The following is a 23,565-nucleotide window of genomic DNA, read 5'->3' as shown; positions in this document are numbered from 1 at the left end:
TTCCAATTGGTTGACGTCACAAGTCTGCTTTATTTCTCTAATGAATCTGCTCACAGCAACATCAGTCATACTGTACTTCAATTCAATGAAAGCATTATAACAGCATTCTGAAACATGACAGTACGAAATGATTGAATATAGCTCAGTGTTGCCAAGCTATAGGGGAATATAGATTTTGATACTAATATTAACAAATCTTTTTCTGGACAATTCTAATATACTTACTTCATATCACTTTTATGCGTTATCCTAGCTTCATAATCGTTGTTTTTTTTGGATTGTAACTCCTGGACAATACTACTCGTCTATCATAAAATTCGAGACTGAATCAGAAATAAAAGTGATGGTCTTGATTTGAGTCCATAACCAGTTCACATTTTCATTTGGCTTTTCAGATTCTCACAAAGAATTGGAATTCAATCCACATTCTTTTTCAAATTTTTTACAAGTTTTTTTTTTTTTTCAGTGACATTCGATTAATCTCGAGGTTCATCTAAAGTACCTAGATCTGAAGACGATTAAAAATATGATCTCTCTTCTGTTCATATTTGTTTCCTGGGAACTTCCTACCTTATTGCTCTCGCAACTTCTCTTCATTCTTTCAACTCCTCACAAGTATTTTTTCTTGTTTTGCCTTTTGTCATTAAATCCAGGCAAGCTATCGAACAGAGATGCCTTCTCAATTTTTCTACGTCTGGTACATTTATAAGGAAAAAATACAAATGTTATCAAGAACAGGTGTTGGATATTGAAACTAAATATTTATCATCTTTCATGTTTTCTTGACCGTTGTTACCATTATATAAAATGCAGTGGTAGTAGTAGAAAAAAAATTCTGTATGAAATACTGCAGGTTCATCAATCTAAGGCTGGATGGTTTTAGAAGAAATGAGATTTTATAAATTCATCTACTATTCGGAGTCAATCATTCACTGCGGCTGTATGAATTTTTATAGCACTTAATAAACAAATAAGGGGATATTTTTCGCCCAAAAAAAAATTTGCATGTGGTCCATTATAAATACTGTCAAAAAATGTTCAACTGATCAATAAAGAAGCATATGAGCAAAAATTTCTCGTCTGAGTCTGCTTTAGTTAACGATTCAAAGATACCAGCACTTGATAATTAAACTGACTCGTAATACGAAACCCATAAATCAAAAACACCCGAGCGAGCATTCTTTTTAACGCGTTCAATGGCTACTAGATTATGTTTAGGCGGAACAAATGACCTTCCGACATTGAATATCAAATATCACGGAACCATATTCTCCGCTTGCAAATGGCAGGATGTTGCCTTTATTTGAAGTCCAATCCTTTTGCAGAAGCTTCCTGTCGCGTGCCAACTGTCATTTTTTTTTCAATTCACATACAGTTGAGCCCCAACTTCTTATTTGAAATTTATCTGTTACATAAATTTTAATTATGATATCTATTGATAAATGAAATATTCTTTTTGTAATTGTGGAAATACAGGTTGGCTGTGCAATTGGTTTTCCTTTTTCATAGAAATATGAATACCGCATGTTCGAGAACAATGTTATATGCAGACAAGGCAGGTGAAAAATATTAAATTTGTTCAGGTGTAAGGTACTTTCATTTATTAAAATCTGATTTCTCAAGAATTGAAAGTTATTCTCAAATACAAAGTAATAGGCTCCTATACAAATTTTTTATGGTTTTTTTTAAATTTTGAAATGCTCCGTCGTTATATTTTTTCAGTTTTCGTTTAAATTATTTTGAAAATAGCAACAATCAAATCATTTTGCCATAACCATATGGATCTTGGATGAAATAGAAGAATCTGCAATGTCATAATGTGTTTCTACAACAAATCTATCATCCCAAAATTGTAGATAATGTCAATGAAAACCCATGTTTGTTTTAAATTGAGAGAATTTGAATAAATTGGCATTACAGGTGTGATACAATTCATACCAACATAATAGATGTCCTGCCCAGTGACATTTCTCAATGGTTGCACGGGAAATTCAGTAGTAAATAAATGAAAAGGACAATAGATGACCCACCGTGGTGTCATCATTCTCGAACATTTAAAATAAATAGTGTACAAAGATGGAACTAGTATTGAAAAGTATTACTAGTATTGTAGATTTTCATACTAGAAATAGGTTACACTGCGGAAATATTGCTATATGAACTTAATTTTAGTAAAGTCATACCAATCTATATTACTTTATAAATTCAGAATTTGAATAAAATTAATGAAATCCGAGATGAAATCCATCATTCTTAAAAGCATTTGATCACAATCGTTCAACTATGCATTAAACTGTAATGTGAAAGAAGTACTCACATAATCTCTGGCAGTTAAACATTGCCGTACGTTTTAGATTCAAGGAATGAAAAAAAAAACGCCTCAAATTACCACCTCTGGTCGCGTGGCAGATGCTGATGAACACTTGGCCAGAAAAAAGAACAAAGCGACCATCTCTTTTTACCTTCCTCAGAATGAGTCTCTATATAATGCTAAGCACGTATCTCGAGGGCATTCTTTTTTATTCGGCCAGGTAAAAAGGAAATCAGAGGCAGATGTTGGACGTTGGATGGGTGGTATTTGTTGTGCTCTTGTCCTGATTTTCTCGGCACCGTCCATTATGAAACAGGAAACATGTGGACTATTAGTCAAGAGATATGAGAAGGGTAAGAATTAATCCCGAAAACAAAAAAAGTTATTTTTTTTGTCTTCCCCGAGGTATTTTTTGTCTTTCGGCTACAACTTGCATCGAATATTGATATATTTTTTCATCGATGTTATATTTCACTTTTGGGCATACAAAATTGGTATTGTGAATTGATTCCAGACGAAATGATACTTTTCGTCGGACAAAAGCTCCGGCTGGCTGATTTGAGACCAAGCGACAAATTGAAGAAAAGCATAATACCTTTAGTATATTTGGGACTAGATAGTGGCTAAAAATAAGGATGTTAGTCAAGGGATAAATTTTCAACAGTTTCATAAATTGGTTTTTTGAATAAATTATTGGGGTTGGACGATTCCCTGATGCAAATTTATTTGATCATTAAGTATAAAATACCGATATAGACGCGCAGAGTCATATTCAATAGAAATGGCTCAATAGAGGTAATAGTGACAGAATAAAAAATATTTAGAATTCTGTAAAATCAAAGGAATATGTTAACATTTCACAATTTCAAAGAAGGTTTCTCAGCAGTGAAGAAGCTTTTTCAAGGGAATCTCGTGTGCCAACTTGGCATATACTAGCGAAGTTGCTGTTCACTCAAAATCTTGACTCAAAATTGAAATGTATTCAAGTGAAACTTATACAGTGAGTTTCAAAAAGTTTGCACCATATGCGAAACTTTTTTATTATGCATTTGTCAAAAAATTTTATTCTTGATAAAAATGGGTGGATTCCGGGCAACTTAGATTTGAGTTGTCAAAATTCTGAATTTCTGAACGGTGTACAGGGGAGAACCAAAAAAACTGAAATTTTGATCAGAAGTAAAGCACCCTTATTTTCGGCATTATTGAAAAAGTTCATTAAAAAAGTTGTTTGAATTTGAAAGCAATATTCAGATTTGAAATCACAGCCACCTACGTAGCAAAACAAAAAAACATTTTTTATGGTTCTAGCTTCATAAAGGGTACTAATACTACTTAAATATTTGTATTATTTAATTGTTTAGCAATAATTAATTTAGTCTTGTCATTAAATTATACTTATATTTATTATGGACATACATACAGAGTGAAATATCATTTTTGCACCAAAAAACTAGTAAAAACTTCAACCATTTTCAACAAACATCGATATACTAGTTCGAATAATGAATTGGACTGAATTTCGCATTGAAATATTATTATAGTAATATGAGGGAGTCGCCTAAGGTGTATATGAGATACTAGAAATCTTTATGAGGCTAGAACCATAAAAAAATATGTTTTTTGTTTTTTTACGTAGGTCTTTCAGATCTGGATATTGTTTCCAGATTCAAACAACTTTTCTAGATAACCTTTTTTAATAATGTCGAAAATAAGGGTAGTTTACTCTTGATCAAAATTTTAATTTTTTGATCTTCCCTGTACACCGTTCACAAATTCAGAATTTTGACAACTCAAATCCAAATTTCCCGCAATGCACAAATTGTGAACAGGAATAACATTTTTTGAGAAATGGGTTATAAAAAAGTTTTCCATATGAGGCAGACTTTTTGAAATTCACTGTGTAATAGCCTCCACCCAAATTAAAATATAATTGATTTTTTGATATAATATTGTGGAAAATTCTCATTCCATTGAATACTTAGCTCATAAAACTGCAGTCTGTAGGTTTGCCAAATAATAATTGTTCGATTATGTCAAATAATACTCGACTCACAGTGTTAAAGTGTGCCTGTCTTCCAGAAATTGAAAAGAAATATCAGGTTGTTTCATTGTGTGTGGTAGAGTAATAATATTTTTTTAATGCAAACATGACCTTATATAAGAAACTGTCCATCTCTTTATTACGTAACACGTAATTGATCTGGTTTCAGTAATAATTATTTATCATACTGAAGTACGAGGTCTGACAGAATAAGTGTGCCTTCTCACTCTCACTTTCGATAATCTTGTCAGACTTCTCTCTATTTGTTATACACAAACAATATATTTCTAAATTTGGTAGCTATCGAGGAGAATCGCATTTTTTCTGAATCTCGGCCAGGTGTTTGACGTAATGGGAACACCTACAAAAGTTCAAATATTTTTCTATTGTAAACGCTCACAAAGCAATTGGTCCCCTATCGAGTCGGTCAGATATTGGGGATGATTACTTAGAATCTACGCCTACTACCTAGACGGTCGACTGCAAAATTCCCCGGCCAGAGGATTTCGATTTCGCACATCTGCTATAAATTTTGTCTAACAGCTTTGTTTGTGCAAGAGTTGACGTTTTTGGTGTTTATTCAGAAAGTAACCAGACTTGGCTTGGATTTTGTTTTCGAGTGACCCAATCAAAGTGAAGTTTCACAATATTAGGATTGTTATTGAGAAGTGAGTATCCAACTAAAAACAAATATTCTGTTATCCTGTTAAAACTGTCAAGGTAGATAATCATATTATGAATTTAGTTATTGATATTTAGTGCATTATCGCATTAATCCGATAAATTATTTTTAGATGTAGACGACACAGTTGCATATATATTAGTCTTTAGTTCAGTCAGTACTGAAATCGAAGTAATATGCTAGAAGTTATCAAAAAATGCATCTTGAAATAATTTTAGAAAAGTTATAAGTATCATTCAAATTCAGGATTCCGAAACCTTTATATAGGAAACTGAAAATTGTATTGTATGAATATCATTAAGGCACTAGGGAAAGACCCACGTTTTTACATGATGACCAGTTCATTGAGATTCATTGAAATGTCCAAAAAGTGAAAAAAAAAATCGTCCAATAATAGCCTTCACACAAGCCAATGAGTTTATAATTGGTGGTGTCAATATCAATAGCAATGCGTTACGTTTCACTTAAATTTTTGTGGGCGGTATTGTCAAGTTTATGTTCTAGTCAGTACTTCTTCAATAGCAGAAAGAACTGAATCTAATCTTTTGTGAACTGTCCTGTGAAAATATGCGTATTAATTAATTTTTAATCAAGTTTTGTCCAGATCCATCACATATGATAAAGTTCAACTGATTGTTGTTAATATTAATGTAATATTATTGTTCAATATGAATTATTTATATTTGGTGACCATTTTGTAGGGTTTTCCTACAACTATTTAGTTTAGAAACATTTCATTTCTTTATTGATTTTTTTTGTATTATAAATTCGTGGCAGGAAATTAACTTTTCATAGCTCTAATATCGTACAAAATATCCATCTGCTTGGGTTTTTTATGTTAATTCTTTTCTTTTTATTTTTACTCAGCATGTTTGTATTTTTTCATGGCAAATCAATGAAATACTTTATTCTCTCCAACCCAACGGTAATTGCCGAAAAACATATGGATATTCAGAACGAAACCATTTGGGATGTTCCGAGTAGGGAATCATTGTTAACACTTTGATGGATTAAGATAAGGGCGCAAAAGTGGTTGACCCTTCTCGAATATATTTATGTCCCCGACCTTATTGTCAGTGACGATTATTTCGAAAGTGACTTGAAAAACATTTTTAGCAGAAGCATTCATTGATTCTGTTCTGGGATTTTGGCCGGGCTAATCCTAATTCTCATTCTCCTCGCCACCAGGTTACACTGTTATTTTCTGTTTGTTCATTTGTTGGTGTTGTTAATAAATTTCATTATTTGTAAACGCTGTGTCCGACTGATTAATATTCACCTATCACCAGTCCCAACAATTTATTTTTCAAGTACTAAGATGAGATTCTTTTTAGTTATTGCATTATACCTATCATCAGCGAGGCAATCCTCTTCTTAAAACCAACATTTCGGAGCAAAAATGTCTTAACATCCGATTATTTTCTAAAATCGACTTGTTATATTCATGCTTTAATCGTTAAATACGAAAATGTCAATCTTCAATTTGACAACAACGTATTATAATAATTATGTTTTTCAATGTGAATGAATATGTCAACATATTAATTAAATGTTTTGATTAAGAAAGGCAGACGCAATTATGAATCGCATCTAATACTCATTATGTCTTTGAATTTGACAATGCAAGTAGAATCATCTGACACCACTTCGTGAAATCTTCAAATTGGGACGTGACGTGAGCGCAAGATCCATACATTGTGGCAATAAGTAAAACTTACTAATCAGCATATCCGATTCGGTTCGGAACTACGAGTGTTTAGCGTCTCTTTCTGACATCCGATCGGTCTCTCTCGAACCGTTCGGACGTGCGGCAGATTCAATGTGAAAACCTCGCCGGCAAGTCCTTAACCTACTTGTCCGTGTGAACCAAGTTGCATTGGCCTTCTTTTTCAATAAAATGACTCGCTCTAAGGTTAGCTGCGGTTGATTCTTTCGATTTTTGCTGGTAATACACAGAATTAGTACCGCAGACGGAATCGTTCCAATGAATATTAACTTGCGTAGGCGGGCTATAGAAAAGATCTAGATTCTAGATATTTTTTCCATAAAGAAAATATTTTCAAGTGGTATATTTCTGTCAATGCCGTAACAATGTATTTCGCAAAATTGCTCAAATGAGGGATTCATTCACAGGGTGGAATTTCTGATTCATTATTGTTTGGTCATATAAATGCATCATTGCATTGTGTTCAGTTATGACTATAGGTTTTCCTTGCCAGATTACAGTAGACTTTCAGAGAAATTGAATACTAAAACTTTAATCAAAGCTTTGATATCTCATTCGACTTGACTCGTCCTGTATGCCCAACCTTTTATGGATTTTAGTCCTTGATCTGATTAAACTGTATTGAAATTACAAATTCAACACCCATAAACGTCTGTTGCAACTCATTAAATAGATATTAAATAGAACAAACTGTAAACGAAGTAGGTGTCGCCATCCTTTGTTATTCCGTGTTTTATTGTTCCATTCTTAATTTTGCAATCTGATTGATATTGAACTACTGTTCGGTTACTATAAAATGATTGATTTTATTTTTACATACGTTTTCAATTCCTCAACCGTTTGAATTTTATGACAGTATTGGTCTGGCAATGACCATGGAGAAAGAAGTCATTGATTCTAAACATCAAACAACTTTAACAAGTAACGTTTCTACGAATAATCGATTGATCAGTTGTTTGAGTACAAGTCATCTAATAAACTCGTAAACTAGAGATCAACGAGGTCTTACTGTTCAGCACGTTATAATTAGATAAATTTCTAGGTGTTTTATATTATACTGTCGCCCTTTCAGAGTACCTACAAATGAATGATCTTTCGGTGAATGATTTAAAACATTCTCGGGCCTAACACAGAAAACATGTTTTTTTTTGTTCAAAATTGGCCTCATTTATTAACCTATTAACCATCAAGAGCCACACAATCATTCCAGCGCCGCTCTAACATTTCAATACCACTTTTTCAGAACGATTTATCGTTTGCCTCAAAATAGGCCTCAGTTTCAGCAATTTAGCAATAACCTCTTCATTCGAGCGAAATTTCTCACCGGTGATCATTTTTATGAGGTCTGCAAACAGCCAGTAGTCGCTGGGAGCCAAATCTGGCGAATACGGTGGATGTGGGAGCGATTCGGAGTTCAATTCATGTAGTTTTGCCATTGTTTTGATTGACTTGTGACAGGTGCATTGTCTTGATGGAATACTTTTTTTCTTTGCTATGTGCGGTCGTTTCTTTGCAATTTCGGTCTTCAAAACGCTCCAATAATGTTATATAATGTTTACTGTTGATGGTATTTTCCTTCTCAAGATAGTCGATGAAAGTTACACCACGTACATCCCAAAATACCAAGGACATAACCTTTCTAGCCGATTGTTGTGCTTTCGTGCGCTTTGGACGAGATTTACCAGTTGATCTCCACTCAGATGACGAACGTTTTTATTCAGGACTGAAGTGATGGATCCATGTTTCATCCATTGTCACATATCGACGCAGAAATTCCGGTTTGTTATGTTTGAACATGGCTAAACACTGCTCAAAATGATCAAGACGTGAGCTCGTGCTGCACTCACTTTGACCAGAGCTCTCTCATGGTCAAAGGATCATGCAAAATAAAGCCAACACGTTCTTTTGATATCTTTACAATGTCATCTAACTCACGCAACTTCACTTTTTGATCATTCAAAACCATTTTGTGGATTTTTTTTTGTTTTCTGGTGTTGCTACCTCATTTGGACGTCCATTGCGTTCTGCATCATCGGTACGACCATGTTTGAAGTTAGCAACCCAACTTTCATTTGTTGTTTCTGATGGCACGGAGTCCTTATGATACTTTCCAAGTCATTACTTCGCTTGAACGGTATTTTTTCCCATCAAGAAGCAGTTTAAAATTAAAACACGAATTTTTTTATCCATTGTTTTGAAAATAAAAAAGTAGTGTCACTCTTAGCACAATAACTCACAAACTTATGAGTAGAATATCATGGAATTTCAACAGCTTTCATTTGAAGGTTAGTAGTAACTGAAATGCAATAAAACTAGCGCTATCTATGTCTTAGGCCCGATACTTTTCAGCCCAGATAGTATATATCACCCTTGTGGTACTAGTCTGATGCATGTTGCGGAATTTCAATAGTATTTCACTTTCTAGCTGGTAATTTGCAAATCTTGCTGTTTTACTTGCTCGACGGAATAATCAACGAAGTTTAGGTAACAATCACTTATATATTTTATAAACCTATATATTACATATTTCGTATATATTATGTTATTTTGTGTGCAATAGTTTTTGCATAATCGGAGCACATATATCATACGGTAGTAAATAATTCGACCGATATTTCAGTAATGTTCAGTTTTCTTCCGTAACAGTGCGTTGCACCTAATAGACCAGTCGATAATGTTAATGTGTGTGAAGTCTTATATTATCCCCCAATTTTCAAGTTAGCATGTGGTTAAATTCGTGAATAACTTTTGTAATACACCTACGACCTTCGCCTATAATTTATGCACATAAATCCTTTTATATGTCCCTTTAACGGAAAAAATAAGAATGTGTGCTTGAATGTCCGTTTCTGTAGAAGACAATTTCATTTTTTATATTAATTAGTGTGTAATTTATTATGAAAGTGTGTTTGAGTATTAGTTATCGTATCGATTAAAATCAAACTTTGGGCTGGATCATCAGTCATGCGAGTTACCGCTTTAGGAAGAGCTTTCCAAGTTATGTTATGGTCCCGCCCACTAGATGTGCGTTCGCTAGAAGACTATAAGAGCAAGAGAGAAAGAGAGAATTCTCACGTCTCTTCCTAGATTTAACAAACTGTACATAAAACCACTTTTTGTTGAATCGTCAAATACCTCAAAAATGTCAGGTACTCTCACTATTAAAGATAGTGAATATCACATATTCAATAGTGACAGTACTCCTGAAGGTGCCAATCTCTCATTTTGCCGAAACATTGAGAACTCTCAAATAGGTGGTTGAATAGGTTTCCATAGTGGTAAGTAAACTAGCCTTAATGATATACATATCTACATTTTATTCACAGGAATAAATTTGGTTAGAGTCGAAACGGTTTGTTTTAAGAAACTTGTTGATGATAGATACACTTGGATGAATAACCGGAAACGGAATGAATTCGACGGAAATCCGACAATATATGTAATGATGATAATGTAATGCAAGTGAGATATTGTACCGATTGTCTTTCATAAATTACGTTGTGCAGCGTTTCTTAGAAAAAGTTTAATCCTATGTGACATAGTTAAAAAACTTGTACTCTTATCGAAGAGTCCAAGAACCATGTCATCATCAGACTCTTTAGGTTCTTCTTTCTTCTTTTTTTTCTCCTGCCTACCGCAGCTGGAGCTGCTGCACCTCCTGCCGAGGGTGCATTTCCTACTCCAGACTCAATGTTGGTGATCATTTCTCTAACGTCGATTCCTTCTAGCGCTTTTGCAAAAAAACCAGGCCAGTATGGTTCTACGTCAACATTGGCTGCTTTGAGGATGGTCGGATTTTCTCGTCAATTACGACAATATCATCATCAACCAGAATTAGGGCTGAGTAGACGCAAGCAAGTTCGGCGTTGGTGAATTATAATTGTCTTAATTCCATAACGAATGTTTGGAGTGCAAACTGTCTAGAAAAAAAACATACAAGGTAGATTTAACAATATCACATTCAGAGTTTTGGAATACAAAGACTCGCCGTTAAAAATTCTAAACATATAAAATTGTTATACATATAAAAATGTAAAATATAACAATCACTTTAGCGACAATATTCTTCTGAGAATAAAAACATTTTGTAACAAGTAATTTTTTGAGTTGCTTTCTGAAAGTCAATAACGAAAAACAGTTTTTCAATTCATCTGGTAATTTATCAAATGTACATAAGCCATTATTATCAGGAGAGCAGAAATCTACTATATTTTTACAAATTGGTATATGGAAGTGATTTTGAGAACGAGTATTTACGAATTCTTCACAAAACTATCTCTATTCTTGAAAATATAGAGACACAATTCAAAAATATATAACGATGGAAGTGTTGAGATTTCATATTTGCTGAAAAAACTTTTACAGTTCTCGGTACTAGGCACATTCATGATGCACCTGATGAGTTTTTTTTGTGCAATGAAAACTTTCTGAGACGTGGTTGACCATACTCGAACAATGTACTTTCCAATCGAGATGTTCATCAATGCACATTCCTTAAAACTTGACATGGGTGGCAAATTTGGAAACTGTTTTATCATTTACAGTGAGATCGGTTTTGCACATTATATATATATATATATATATATATATATATATATATATATATATATATATATATATATATATATATATATATATATAATCTCATGAAAATATTCTCTTTTTTTTAAATGACATTAACTGCCTGCTTTATTAACTTCATAGTTTTGATTGATGTTTTGAAGAATTTCAGTTTTGTGAATTTTTAACTGTTCAGAGAAAACATTCAGTAAAATGTAACCTAATCTGGAAATAAAAGCCATCAGAAAAACTTGCACATTTTCGTCGTCTACTCTCCGACTATCAGTGGAGTGTTGCACCTGTGAAATTTGCTGAAATATTCAATGTGCACCCGGCGCACGTAACTGGTACGTTGCCTAATCGATGCAGTTTAGAAACTAGCAGACAACAAGTTGTGATTTTTAGGGAGATCGGATTGAGAGATTATCGACTATTTAGCAAAACGTGGGATAGTGATCGGATCAATGAAATTGTGTGTGTGACGCAACAGGTGACGCAATTCATTTACCAATATGCGATTGTGCTATCTTCGTAAACGAATATCGGGTTAAGAAATCCGAGCACTAAGTTACGCGGTGGGTTGCAAAGTTTATCTCACAATGAAGGAAATGAGACCTCTTGGTGAAATTGATATGATGTTTTGATAATTATGAAATTGGATTACGAAAAATTTTGAGAAATTGATAGGTCTAAAAACTCTGAAAGGTTAAATACTTGAATTGATGCCAACATAAATCCTTCGAAAATATATTTTTCCTTTAACCAGCGAACGACAACACTCAGAAGTCGAAACTAGCGCAAGCTTTGGTTTAACGAGTTCTTACCTTTTCAACATGCGATTCCTAGCAATGATTTCATTCTTCAGAAATGACTATTTGAAAACATCAGTTTCTAAAACCAACTGGATTAATTGAAATTGATTTTTGTGTAAACGACAATTTTTGAGAAGATAAAGGAAAAGGCGGGTGTTGTATATATAAATAATTGGTATTGTAAAAAATGGTAACAGCCTAAAAATGATGTTTGATTGAAAATGTATAGCCTATGAATATTTACTCTTATTTGACTTCAATAAATATAAGAGAACGATAAAATTTATGAAGTGTAAAACGAGTCCTTCCCAAAAAATGTATTTCATAGAATAAAAAGTAATGCGTTTTGAATATGTCAAAATTGAAAAAAAAAATTATATTTTACTCTATAAAACAAATATATGTGTTCATGAAAATCCAATTTTTAATCTGATTTTTTCAAATCACTCATTTTTTGTTCTAAAATATTTCTGGCTGACGTCATAAGCTGATAGCTTTACCAAGAACCAAATAATTTACTCGTCGATATTCCAAATAATGTTCTGTCTGCACTAACCCTGCATTCTAAATCTTGTTAAACAAATGGTATTACACCCAGATAATGGTGTGGGCCTGACTTTACCATGGGCGTGTTGTTATTGACTTGGTCAATTACAATATTTCTGTTACACCTCATGCTGAACTATTTCCATAAATACTAAACAAAGAACTTTAAATATTGAAAAAAAATTATGTCGGTATTTATGATTTTGGCCGAGTGATTTGTCTGAAATGTGCATAATTTTGGGATTGTGTCATTATGGATGTTGTCACATTTTTTTTCGTAGAACCATTTCAATAAATTTATCTCCAACACCACTTCAACGAAAAAATATTTTATATATAGAATATTCATTTACATAAGTAATTACTTTAAAGTCGATATGGTGTCAATAGTTTGAATCTCGTTGTGAGAAAATCGCTTGGAAATAATGACTTTGACATTGTAAAATTAACCTTGATGAACCTATTTGAATTATATTCATCTTAATTATATTGGTGGTGTACTCAAGTCATTAGCACCTTAGCCTAGAACTTAACAACAACTTTATGTACCATAATGTTGGCAAAAAATAACGTATGACCTTTCAATTCATTATCGTTGTCTGGAAAAAATCATTTGTTATATCAGCTATATTTTGTGCGAATTTATATTAGGTTTTTGACTTATTTTGTTGTCCCCCTATGTACGTATTGCTACTTAAATGTACAAATAACATTTTTAAATAAAAAATATTTTGTCTCTTGAAAAATAATCCAGATTGATTCAGTGGAAAAAATTTATAGAACCAGAATTATGAGTGTGATATATAGGCTTTAACTTGGAGATCGTTATTTAGTGAAAGTTAATTGCTGTGGAATACTCCAGAAATTCGGTGAACAAACTCAAAGAGTGCAGATCAACAGAAATTTGATTCCAAAGTTCAAAGTGTCTGTTAAAAAATAAATGAATTTAATTATTGAATCCTCAAAATGAAATAAACTAAAACTGTTTCATAATAAAGGTAGAGAGATGTTCAAAATAAATGTATGACATAAGAAAAAAAATAGATATTTTTTTAAGAGCAAAACACAAGCACTACAGAAAAATCCTTCGGGCGCTCTAAGAGCGGTGCCTGTGCGAAAGTAGTGATTCACATCGCTGGAGATTGAATCCATTTGGTAAACCGTGTAGGACGTTTATTCCACTCGAGCACAGTTCTCCACATGAAAGAGTTCTTAAACAGTGAAGTTCGAGGTGTACTGAGTTGAACCTCAAAACGATGAGCAGCCATCGTCTCTCGCGTATTTCTGATATGTACCGCTCTTGGTGGAATGAAATGTGCCAAGTCACTTGAATCCGTGAAAGTATCTATAGAAGAGAGACAAATCTCCAACCTTTCTTCGATGTTTCAGACTATCAAGATTACAAGTGATGTTCGCGTTTCCAAAGGTATGCTTATGGACGGAGCTCCATATATGAGAACAACACTCCAAAGAAGGTATGATCTGAACAAAAGCAAAAAAAACGGAAAACATATTATAATTCCTGTGGTGCAGAGTAATATTACTTCGAAATACAAAATTATGAATAAGGACCATCAACACAAAACTTCCTACGATTTAGCACTGTCGCCTGTTGTTGTTATATGTCGCCATATAACAACATTCCAATATATGTCTTTATATTATTCAAGTAGTAACATAATTTTTTCATAAAATACTATAATTGGCTGCCTCATAATTTGTAAATAGTTAGGTTAATTTTGTTTGTTAGGTAGGTTTTTCGAATAATAGCTTTTTGAATACACCACAATGTTGCTTTGTCCTATTATACTCGGCATTAATCCGAAAAACGGGCAAATACCATAAGATTGCCCTAATCTTGGATTTGCTCACCTCTTACAATGGAAAGTTAATTTAAAAAGGAGTTGTTCAGCAAATGGTATTGAGGGATTAAAGGAGTACATACCTGAAAGAATATAAGGTAACGAAAAAGAAAACACGTTTTGAAAATCATATTTTAATTAACGTTTTTTTGAAGGTTGTTTGGTGCATCAGTTCGGACTTCCATTGTCTAATATGATATAAATTAATTGAAATACCTGAAAGAATAGGTGAAAAATTGAAAAAGAGATTAGCTGAAAAAATAACAATTATTATTTTTCAGCTAATTTCTTTTTTAATTATTTACAGATTCTTAGAGGTATTTCAAATCAATTTATATCATATTAGACAATGGAAGTCCGAATCAATGATATATATTCTAATTAAATTGAAATATTATTACGAAAAATAAAAGTAACAAATTTTAATACAATATTTAGAACAATAGTAACATATTATTGCTTGAAGCTAAAATAAAACTATTTGAAGAATGTATGGTAATGAAAAAGAAAAAGGTACAGTCCAAATGGAAAAGGGAATTGATGCTAGAAGTTTAAATGTAGCTATTGGAAACGAAAAGTGCCGATACCAAGACGTATAATTGAGAAAAGCTCACACCTTTCTAATTTGACAATAATTGCAAAACGCTTTGCCTCCTCCAATGCACAATTTCTAATTCTGCAAGTAGTGCATTGAACTATGTATGAACGCGCGCGCATCTAGTACTGAGAGATATCCATGAAATGCAGAGGCAGAGATATGCGGAAGTGGTCTGCTTGGTACACTTGACGGCGTTAACAAAGCGTAGGTGGGAGGCAAGGTTAAAAGTAGGAAATTCTACCTACCACCACTCATTTTTTTCGGTGTAATAATCGCTCAATCAGGACTGATTTGTTTGCAACAATATGACGAAAGCAGTTGACATCCAAGTATTATTTCACAGCTAGAAAATATCATCCCAAGTAGCCAAAACCTTTATCCTCCCGAAAAACATTGTTTTTTTTTTTCTAAAAAATATACCTGTTTCAATTTAAATTCAAATATCTTGTACATATTTTCTAATCATATATGTATAACCGTATAGGAAGTGTACTTTGAATTGATCCTGAATTTACTATTTGATTTAACAGGCATATATGATTCATAAAACTCTGCGAGTTCCCTGCCTCTCATAAATTGTTCAACTTCTTGGAAATTACTCACGAGTATTCCTGGAATATCGACATCGTTATAACAAAGAAATCCATTAGAGATACAAAGAGTGGAAGATATCTGAAATGAATAAGACGCCGACTAATGAATTTCAAATGAGATCCCAGACAATAAAACAGGAAATGAAATGATTACAGACTTGTGAAGTTGTAGATGGTTAGTAATGAAGTGGATTTTGTTTTTGTTTGTATTCTTCAGTCAGAAGCAAACGACCACATACATGTTGTATCGTAGCTTTGGAATATATAACATACATGTACCAGAAAAACAATGCCTGGTGTTTGTTGATTTACAAATCGTGATATTGTTATATTCGAACAAGAAGTCTGACTTGCGAACCAAAATGATTATTTCAACAAAAAATACAAAGATATATATATATATATATATATATATATATATATATATATATATATATATATATATACGTATTTACGTGTATACTGTGTCTCAGGATTGATGTTACATTTAAGAATTGTGGCTCTGCTTGGTGAGAAATATTTTCAGGTTATGAAAAACAAGTTGGTACTTTTGCTTCTTCATTTGCAGTCGGGTTTGCAATCAAACCCGGAAAAACTTCACCAAAAACCGTAATTAATCCTATAGAATACTTTTTCGGTTACAAGCGATTTAAAGAAATTATCAACAAATAAATGTAATACTATTTTTTGCTGAAATTTAACGTTTTCACTTTTATTTCGAAAAAATCCGAACATAAATATTAATTCTCGATCATGTATTATATCATTAACCAACCAAAGTAGGTACAGTTTTATTGATAGTACTAGAAATTGGTAAACAGTCCATTACAAAAAGAGAAAAGCAATGCTATCAAAAATGTACTTTATAAGTTTGAAAAACATAGGAGTGGTGTGAAACGTGGAAAAATGTTTATGAGTATTATTCAATATTTGAAGCATCGAAATTGATTATCAATTCGAGGAATTTTTATGAAACTAATTTTGTATTCTCTTTATCCTCTCATATATCAAGGCCCAGCACATATTAAATGAAAAGCAGTAACAATACAAATTTTCTCATGGCTAATCAAAACGTGCTGGAATCGTGAACCTACAAACAACCTTAATATCGAGTTTCCAACATTCTGAACACGTTTGTTGGTACTTATAACTGTTTTTTCTTTGCGCTTTGTTGAATTTTTGTTTATGATGTTAGAGTACATTCTATTGACGTAAATGAACATGTTATTGAAACAGGCATTCAGTTCGATAGGCAATAGGATCCGTCTTCTATTCAATTCATGTGTTAAGCCAAAAAAGTGATGATGATATGATCTTCAATAAATACCAGACGAAGCAGATTGATACTATTAATAATTTGGGATATGATATAGTTTAACTTACTGATTTATCATAAAATTTATCTATAGTCTATTTCAAAAGAGTGTAGAGTAATAAATCATGAAGTGTCATAAAATTTGCCTGAATTTCGTTGTCGTCCATGGGCGTAGGCAAATCTTAGGATTATTAAATTTAATAATTAAAGTAAATTAAAAATTACAGACATAGATAATAATAAAAGGCCATTTTTGGGAAGTAATTTGGTCTAAAACTAAGTACCTACATGTATTTAGGTAAGTAAAATTTCTTAAAAAAAGATTAAGATTAATTTTAGTGGTTCTTGTAAACTTATTTAATATGCAATTTGGGTTCATATACTTGAGCATGATTTCTCAAAAAAGGGTTAACACTTAGTTCCGAGGTGCCATGTCATTATAATAATCCCTTTTTGACCCTGCCCACCAATCATGCAATACCTATTAAACCCAGGTAATTAAGAAAAAGGGTTTAAATATATTGTAATGGTGTCTTAAACATTCGAGTTATAATAGTAATTGTTACTACACCAATTAAACGTACAGTGATATTGTGATATAGAAATAGTGAAAAAGTTATAAAATGGGGACATTTACTCCAAAGAAAAGAAGTGTAAAAAATTCTCCGCTATCTGTTTGCGAAAAAGTTATAATTTTAAATGTATATGATTGCATAAAACACGATCACCCTAGTTTGTCTGTGCAAGAAAGTGTTGAGCGATGTGCCCGAATGACTGGAATTGGACAGTCCACGATTTTTAAATTATTGCGAGAAAGAAAGATATCAGGCCAGGTAAGTCCATGCAAGAGAAAATCAGGAAGACCAATAAAAATCTTAGATGAAGACACCAAATGTGACATTCGAAGAAAAGTTCATTCGTTTTATTTTAAAAAGGAAATACCCACTCTTGAAAAAATATTTATCGAGATAAGCCAAGATAACGATATTCCTTTGATATCCAGAAAACTTTTATGGAAAACTTTAAAAAGTATGAATTTTGCCTGGGAAAAGCACAATCGAAAGGCACTATTACTGGAAAGTGATGAAATTGTTTGCTGGAGACGAAAATATTTGACAACTATAAAGCAGTACCGCAGAGAGCAAAAGAAAATTTTTTATCTTGATGAGACGTGGATAAACGAAGGTTATATAGTCAAAAAAATGTGGCAAGATAAAAATATAACAAGTTCTCGCCAAGCTTTCATAGAAGGCCTTTCGACGGGTATTAAAGTGCCTTCGGGAAAAGGGAAGAGGCTTATAATTGCTCACATTGGAAGCGAAGACGGATTTTTAAAAGAAGGTTTGTTAAGCTTTGAGTCGTGCCGGACGGGAGATTATCATGAGGACATGAATTCGGATGTCTTCGAAGACTACTTCGGGGAAATGTTAAAATTTCTTTCAGCTGATTCGGTCGTGGTTATGGATAATGCAAGCTACCATTCAAGGCGCTTAGAGAAGGTACCAACTTCAGCTTGGAGAAAGCAAGAAATTATTAACTGGCTGTCAAATAAAGGTATTCAGTTTGAGACGAATTCAGTAAAGAAGGAACTACTAGCCATAGTAAAACAACATAAATCTCGCTTCATGAAATATGCCGTAAAAGATGTAGCAGAAAAGTATAAAGTAACTGTGCTGCGCCTACCGCCATATCATTGCGAATTAAATCCTATAGAACTTATATGGGCACAAGTTAAAGGATATGTTGCAAGGCACAATACCACATTTAAAATGAAAGATGTCAAGGTATTGTTTGATCAAGCCATTATGGAAATCACATCAGAAAACTGGCAAAAAGCAATCCAGCATGTTTTAAAAGAGGAAGATAAAATGTGGGAACTGGACAACTTGGTCGATCAGGTGGTTGACCCTATAATTATAACACCAGGGGATGATGACAGTTCTTCGGATGAAGACTATACTGATGTAGAATAATTTAATTGAATTGTAAATATACTGTAGCGGGATAAGCAATCTGGACAGAGACCAGTGTATCAGTGACAGTGACACTTTTGCTTAGGTTAGGGTTTAGAATTAAGGGTAGTCTGAATAATTATTTTCTCGGAATGTTCTCGAAAATTGTACCTAGTAATCTCTAGAACATTCAATTAGGGTATAAATAGAGTGTTGTTAAACGTTAAGGGAAGTTCACAGTTTTAGTATTGTTCAAGTGTCAAATTGTAATAACGTATCCAGTAAAGTTCTTGTCGTTTTTGTGAATAAATTGATTTAAAGTCCCCACAAGTGTTTCAATACGTAAAGTTCGTTCGTGTGTGTTTGTGAGTATTTCCCGATTTCGGTTCGTATATATTTTATTGTTACATTTTATATTTTTTTAATAACACTGTTCTGCTGTATTAAATTTTTATTTCCTTTAATATAATTATTATGAATGCATATTCTTTTGGCAATTATCCCACTAGCGCGCCTCTGGCTCAGTATTTATCCGTCGATAACAATGGACAAATCCCTTAAAACAGGGTTATACCTACCTGCTCTTTATGAAACGACATAATTTTGCAATGCGGACTAGGGAAGTGACAGAATTTATTGACGGATCACCCTGTAGCGCTTTTGAATACTTAATGAGATTTTATTACTCTACACTCTTTTGAAATAGACTATAGATAGGGTATATCAGAGAATAGTACTTTGATTGTTTTTCTGAGTTAAGTAAAGCTTTCTATACATTTAACGTCGTTTGACAGGTGATTGATTATATTATTTTAGGCCATTGTAAATTACTGAAATTTCAGAAGTGTCAAGTTGAAACTCTGAAGATTTTATAATGTAAAACTGATTCAAATATATTTATTTTTGAGTATATAATGTGCTATAATTCGAAAGACATTTCAAGTTATTAAAAAATATATACATTGTGGGACAGTCATTGTGCATATTCGTAAGAAATCTTTAAGTAAGTCAGTTTTGGATTTAAAATTACATCCTAGTGGGTAAATTTTTTATCCCTAAATTTAACAACCCTACAGTGGGAATTGAAACTCTGGGGATTTTTAAAGTGTAATCGACCTGAGTCTACTAAATCTAGTGGTTTAGTTTTGTATAAGTCTATTGGTATAAGGTCAGGTGATCTTGGTAGGTTTACGACTGATATATTTTCTGAAAGTTGCATGTCTGCATAATTAATCGTTTTGAAAATAGATATTTTTACTTCATTTATGTGCAAGTACATAGCGACGTGAAGAGAATTGTTTGTTGGCGATTAATGTATTAGTATGACTATGATCTGACTGTCTTAATTCAATTTGCATTTTTTGTAGTGAATACGAATGAATCTGCATGTGATTAGGTATATATTTTCTAACACTAGCATGATGGTTTGATTTGTACTGAAATATATGTCAATGTGCGTTTTCTTTTAGTAGGTACCTACCAAAACAACCTGATGACTTTATTAATAAAAATTTGATTGTTGTGTATTCACGTTATTCAAACTGGCTTCCGGCTATTGCATGTTCCACTGCAACATTGTTATTTTTATCGTTATCGATTGAGAATGTACCCGATGTCTTCTAACTATATAAACTTAAGAACATACCTACTGGCCTTACTGAAATCTACAGAAAATCTCACCTGTTATAGTGAACAAGAAAGGTTACCGGAGTTCAAAACAAATGAATTAATAACAGCACAGATTGTTTGTAGAAATTTCAGTTGTAAAAGTGGTACAAACATAATGGGTATTGCAGTACTTGTATCTGGAGTCAGTGAACTCGAGAGACTCTACTTTCTGTCTACCACATTTCACACATTTCTTTCACGTTGCGCCATCATCATCGGCGAAACTTTCTTTGCCATCGATCGACCGACTAGGCGAATCTAGCTCATTCATTTTTACCAGTGACACTTTTCACAGTTACGTAGTTCGCTTGCTTGATAGCCGTGATACAGTTATGGATAATAATAATAGTGGTATTGCCCTACACACAGCAGGGGGAATTGGTTAGAAAATGAAAAGTGGAACCCATTGTTTACCATTATTCAAACCTTTGTGAGCTGATTACACAAATTCATCGACTGACAAAGGACATTTTTTTAAATCATAGAAAATACTATGACAAACAAATATGTCGAAAACAAACATGATGTTGTAATTTTCCAACAACAGTTTCGACTATTCTGGTAAAACTGAAATAGACAAGAGACGAAAATGAAAAAAGAATTGCAATTCTTAATTGATTTACATAACCACGCCAAACTATGCCGACTTCAATTCAAACTCTACCTTGAATACCAACAATTTATATATCTTAATCAAAACTTATTGTTATAATGAGATATTTTTAATTCGAAACATCATATTGAATAGTAATAATTTCATTGAAATCGACATGCACTAAATGCATCTAGCTGCGTCATTCGGGTGCCGACTATGCGATCTCATGTTAATACACGATGGATATTAACAATGAAACACAATTGCTAGGTAGTAACATTGATTTGATTTGAGAATTGATAATTTTGTTCTTATATCGATGCAATATTTCGGGAAATAATCTTCTCGAATACCACTCCACTCAAAATTTTTCTCAGATAAATGTCTATTTTTTATAAACTCAGTTCATACAGCTATTTGATAGGCTTGTCTCATTTTTGACTTTTTTTTGAAAGTTGTATCTCAACATTCGTTTCATCCATTTTCATCGTTTGTATTTTTCTAATCAGAGGAGAGACGGGGATTTTCTTTAGCGCACAATGTCTTTCTTGCTTTGTTTCTGTTCAATTGATTTGTGGTACTTAGAATACCAAAGCGTTTCCGACCAAGAACGTTTCCGATTGGCCCGTCATAAATACCCAAATTCATAATGTGACGCATCCTTTTTGGCTGGTCACATCAGGTCACTTACCGTTTAACTCTGAACACCGTCAAATGTTTTGAGGTGGGGTCCCATACGGGATTTGCCAAGACGAAAATAATGTACAAACTAAAGGATTATTACATTCGACGCTAGGCTATTGCAAAGAGTTCGTTTCAAAATGAACGGCGGGCATTTTGTAATCGGGTGATGTAAAGTGTTGCTGTAAAACACACCTGTCTGGTTATGAGAAACCGATGCTGGAATATACATGTAATCCTTGTGGGCGTTTGGAACGTAGTTTTGTACAGGGCGTTGCTTCTATGAAATTAAAAAAAAAGGTTGAGTGACAGTATATGTAAAATTATTGGTATTGCCCAAAAATTTCTCGAAGAAAAGGAAATTTCATCAATGGGTGGAACTGGGACATTTGGTCGCTAGATTTGTTCTAGCAATATTACTATAAGTCAATTGTAATATTACTATGAGTCAATTGTTATATATTACTATTAAAATAATATTTTCGACGCTAGTTTCCTCGTGATAGTGATTTGGTTAGTAGCACTGCGTCAAGAACAGTTTTTCACATTTATATTGTACCTATGAGAGAAGCAATTTCATTATAAAAATAGAAGAACGATTTCTATACCTGCCAGGATATATCTTGTGATCATGAGATTATATTTTAATCGCATTCTAATTATTTTGATTATTTGATGTTGCCTTTAATTTTGATTTATTCAACTGAAACATTTTGCTTCTTGATTAATAATGATGAAACTTGTATTCTGTATAATTGGAATTGGATGTTTTGTGCAATGAGTTATCATTGATAACTTATGATTAAACTATTATTATAAATCAGCCTAGTCTTTGTTAACTGTTAGAGTGAAGTTTTATATGTGTAAAAAAAGATTGCCAAATTCACAAATAACAATTTTTAACAATACGATACCTAATAAATATTTAACAGAAGGTACTTATCTAGCTAATTAAATGCTTTTTTGATCAGGTGCTCTTGTATATAGTTTGTAGTTATGAATCCTCGTCAAGCTGATGGCAGAATCAGTTTTTTTTATTTAAAATTTGATTCTGCTCTAATTTTTTTCACCTAATTTTTCTTCAGGTTCGCTTTTGATTTACGGAGGTATCACAGCTTAGCAGTTGAACTATCAGACCCCAACAACAAAATAATTTTTTTATAGAACGCTCCAATTCAGATTACTCCTAGTAGTAAAATATTATTCAGTGGAATAGTATTGTGAGATGACAGCCTGAATATTCAATTGAAACGGGTAGAGGACATTTTTTATTGAGATATTAGAAGATCAAAATCAATATAAAACGTATAGTGTATTCCAATAAATGAAAAATTATTCTTTCTTAGACAACAAAACCATGGAATCTCCCTTGAACAATCAGCAAAACATTCACGAATAGATTTCAAATTACGGTGAAAGTTGGCTAAATTGTTAACTGAAAATTTACTTCAAATACTAAAATGATTCCATATCATAAAGGATTATAGGATCCTTTGAAGATTGTTTTCAATTTTTCTTGCTTAATCACAGGACATGAGAACTTTGTTTTATTTTCAATATCTAGCGTATTCATCTGAAACTTCAAAATGATTTTTCTATAAACAGTCGAAATTCCCCTATTTC

The 23,565-nt window shown here is 32.7% G+C and overlaps 1 protein-coding gene and 1 pseudogene across 1 annotated transcript in view; one reads left to right on the top strand and one right to left on the bottom strand.

The window, feature by feature from the left end:
* The window catches only part of trbl (tribbles), a 64,338-nt gene that overhangs the window by 22,760 nt on the left and 18,013 nt on the right, over positions 1–23,565 (top strand). The window lies entirely within an intron of this gene.
* LOC141480599 (large ribosomal subunit protein P1-like) lies at positions 10,242–10,634 on the bottom strand (annotated as a pseudogene).

This window comes from Leptinotarsa decemlineata, unplaced genomic scaffold (genome assembly GCF_025532065.1).
Source record: "Leptinotarsa decemlineata unplaced genomic scaffold, Ldec_3_MD MMD2_P_RNA_scaffold_9, whole genome shotgun sequence".
NCBI lineage: Eukaryota > Metazoa > Arthropoda > Insecta > Coleoptera > Chrysomelidae > Leptinotarsa > Leptinotarsa decemlineata.
This window is presented reverse-complemented; position numbering and strand designations above follow the sequence as displayed.